Genomic DNA, 4,008 nt, shown 5'->3' on the forward strand with positions numbered 1-4,008 from the left:
TACTCGTGTTGATATAGTACGTTTTGATTACGGAGACACTTATCCTCTCATCCCTCTCACACCCGTTACCAGCCCCCTACAAGTCCCTTTCCCGTATTCAGAGAGTTGGGCTTTGTGACCCAGAGTTTAACCAGGGCTGTTGGTGTGTTTACAGGTTTGCTGCTATTCACCGGAGCATGATCATCAGTGGGTACACAATAGAAGACAACGCCTGCCCTTCCCCAGAATGCAGCAGTAGCTCATAGTCGAGCAGGAAAAGTAGGGTCCCATGCGCCCCTTGGTGGTCTGGGTTGACTCTTGACAAGCCCAGTTTAGTGCAGGCCCATGGCTGGCAGCCGCTCCTGTTATGAGATCATGATTGAAATGGCTGGGCCATACCCACACGGTTTCCCTGATCTCCCTCTCCTCCAGCTCTTAGATTCTTCCTGTTCCTCTGCGTTATTCCAGCAGCTTTACAGGTAGTGATAAGGATGTCCAGTTGAGAGCTCAGCCCTCCACTGTAACTAAGTCTCTCTGTTTGCTACCTTTCATTGTAAAGTCTTCAGAAGGCAGCCTGATACTGTGTCAGTTTAGCTAAACAAGAATAGTAAATTTCCACTAGGGCCTAAGACTTCAGCCAGGCATAACAGTTGTACCATAATTGTGCTAGTGGGCACAAATTACTTTGTAGGTTGGTATTGTAGTTTTGTAGGGTTTTCAGCAGAGTTGGGCCACTCTCAACAGCTTACATTGCATCTTCTGGTACTATGAAAGCCAGCCACCCAGGAGGAAATCTCCAGCTCAGATCCAGTTTGATTTCACTGTCTCTTATACCCAATCAATGTATGTGGTGTCTTCAGCCATAGGGTCTCTGTCAACTCTGGATAGTTGGAGGGCAGCCAAGAGGAATTTCAAGGACCTGTATTGTCCTGAAAACTTCTTGAGCCTCCCTGACCACAGCTCATAAGGACGCATCCCATCCTTAGCACTAGGATTTTGGTTTAATAACACCTGACTCTTTGAGCGTTATTCAGCCATGCCGGCTCTTTACCCTCCTAACTCATTTTTTACTCAGCTAATAAAGTAGTAGGTTTCCATTTGACTTTTTCTTGCAAACCAATTTTTTCCTGCAAACCAATTTTTGAAGTTTTTTTCCCCCCAGATAAGGAAGGACTCAAAGATTAAGTCATATAGGGAAGTGCCAAAGATAAGAACCTAACATGCCGTTCTTTCTTGAAACTGAAGCCGATGCTGGCAGGATACGGTCTGCCTTCAGGAGGTGTGCTTTCTGCTGAGGCAGTCCCCTTGGCCCACCTTATGCAATCTCGTATTTGTTATGTAATCAAAGACAGTTACAATTCAGCAAGCCTCCAGAATGGAAATGTTAGTTAGGAAGGGGAGCTTGGTGTTGAGGAATTGGTAGGCAATTGTAGGCTAAAGTAGAGAGAGAAGCCGTTTGTTCTGGGGAGAGGTACTAGCAAGAGTAGCAACAAAGGCAATTCAGAAATTTGACTGTTAGGGGTAGCAGCCTGAGCCTGTAACCCCAGTTCTGGACATGGAGGTACGGAGATCAGTGCATCCTTGAAGCGCATTGACCTGACCTGAATTGACTCGGGGTCAATAAGAAACCCTTTCTCCAAAAATGAAGGTGAAGTGCAATCGAGGAAAGATGTCCCCCTCTGGCTTCCACATACGTGTACGCAACGGCATGCACAAGTGCACACACCCATACCAACAAGTATAGTACAACCTACACAACACAAAGTTTGGAGCCGAGAGGACTTTATTGCTGGACATGCAGAAGGCAGTAGGGTGTGGCTGGGAAAAGGCTGAGAAGGGAGATGGGGTCCAAATTCAGTGGAGGGAGTTAGGAGAGAAGGGAAAGAAACTGGCCGAATTTTGTGTTGGTAGCTATGGAGCAGTTTCTGATAAGGCTTGCTCTGACCTCCGGTGCTGGGATTGGGTGGGGGGATGGGAGAACAATGAGAGACTGACTGCAGGATTCCCAGGACTTAGTGAGGACGAGGATTGCTCATGGTAACTGGTTTCCACTGGCAAGCTCTGTAGGTCCAGGTGAGGGAGAGGCAGTTCTCATTCGGTGTCATGCTGCAAGGATTTCATTAAGGAGAGACAGCGACCTGTAGGGACAATTAGGTGCTATCCCATGTGTCCCATTGCTACCCTGTACTTTGTTACACACATTTTGCCATTTGCTTAATCTTTTCCATGATAATTGTCATTCCGTCCTGGAACAGTAAAGGTGCACCAAATAAAATGCAGGTGGTTTGTGGGATTTTTTTTTTAAGTTGGTTTTTGAGACAGGGTCTCATGTAGGCCCTATTGATCCCATTGGGTGGCTGAGGATGACCTTGAACTTCTGATCCTTCTTTTCTGTCTTCTGAATGCTTGAATTATAGGCATGTACCAACCATGCCTGGTTTATGCTGTGCTAGGGCTCAAACTCAGGGTTTTTCGCGTGCTAGGAAAGCACCCTACCCACTGACCTGGAGCGCCAGCCTTGTCACGTGGTTGTCCAATTCTGATGAGTAGGGGTTTGGCCTGCTTTAGGGGAGAGCTAGGGCCTGGTCTCCCAAGAGCATTCAAAGATTTGGTTGTTTATGTAAAAAAGTCATAGTCCTCTGATGAAAGATATTAAAAGAGTTTGGAATAATGGGAAGAATGTACTCAAAATGTTTCTTTTAAAAACAACAAAACGGTCCTTGTCTACAGTTTGTAGTTAGATATTCATGAGCCTCAGACTTGGGGTGGTTTGGGTAAAGGAGATGGTACAGACTGAATTCAGGCAAGCAAGAGTGTGTAGGAGTTAACTGAAGGTGTAACTTTAGTTTGCTCTCTGAGAAATTCCCCTGGGGTCAACACAGATGTCAGCGTAGTAGGGAGAGGAAACCCCTGCCATAGCGTGGGACCACACAAACCTCGGAATACAGAATTGAATTTTTGGTACAGGACAGGCTCAGTTGGGCAGAATAACAGGGCTCATTGGAAGCCTTCACCTGACCCAGATGAATCTGATTTCTCCTCGGTGTGCTGGCCCTTTTCCAAGGGCTGGCATAGACACAGTGGGTCCTTGTTAAGCAAGGACAATCGCCGTTAGCATAGGGAGCCTTTGGCTTTGGGCTGTGCTTGTCTTGAAAAAGAAGCAGGAAACCCAGCTCTAAGAATGTAATGCATCCCAGCCAGGGCCCGCTTCTCTCCTGGTGGTGCTTGGACCTGTTCCTGGAGAGGAGATTGAGATTTTTGTGGTCATATAGGCTCCCAGTTTAAGAAGAACCCTGGCTAAGGTAAGCCCGAAAAGTCTATTGAAGGGGTTTGGAAGAACTCGTGACCGAAGGATCTGCTGAGAACTCTTACATTGGCAGGGCCCCCGGGATCCAGGCGGCAAGCATTGGGCTCATCTCTCGATGGGCCATGTTCATTTCACCATTGGTTCTGTTCTTTTGTTCCCTTTAGAATCCAACTCTCGGGTCTTGTTGGCCCACATTAGACATTTTGCTCCTAGCTTTAAATTCAGAAAAAACATTTGCCTGTCAGTCCCATTACAACTCCCCATAATAGGAGGAGAGGCCATTGTCTAAAAGCACATCAGAGTGCTGTTGCCGGAAGAAGGAAGAAGTGCATGCTGGGTAGGCAGCAAGCCCCGACTGGGTTTGTGTGCCACACATCTGACCTGGGAAAAGCCACCGACTGTGTTTCATTTTAGCCTGAAAATGAGACAATATCCCCACTCTTGGGCTTGGCTACCAAGAATTTAGCAGGGAGTGTACAGTTTGCTGATCATTTGGGGGAGGTTCAGAAATGATGGGAGTTGACATTTAACATCAGGGACTGAGTGGCTGGCTGGATTTGAGGGTGGGTACCATGTCTCTCTGGCTCTCTATCACATCTCCAACAGAGCCTTCCCTGTGTAGGCTTTCTGGGAGAGTTATTAGGGGTCTCTGTTGCTGAGACAAAACACCATAACGAAAAGACAAGTTGGGGAGGAAAGGGTTTATTTGGCTTACACTTCGG

The sequence above is a fragment of the Microtus pennsylvanicus genome, chromosome 2 (genome assembly GCF_037038515.1).
Source record: "Microtus pennsylvanicus isolate mMicPen1 chromosome 2, mMicPen1.hap1, whole genome shotgun sequence".
Lineage (NCBI taxonomy): Eukaryota > Metazoa > Chordata > Mammalia > Rodentia > Cricetidae > Microtus > Microtus pennsylvanicus.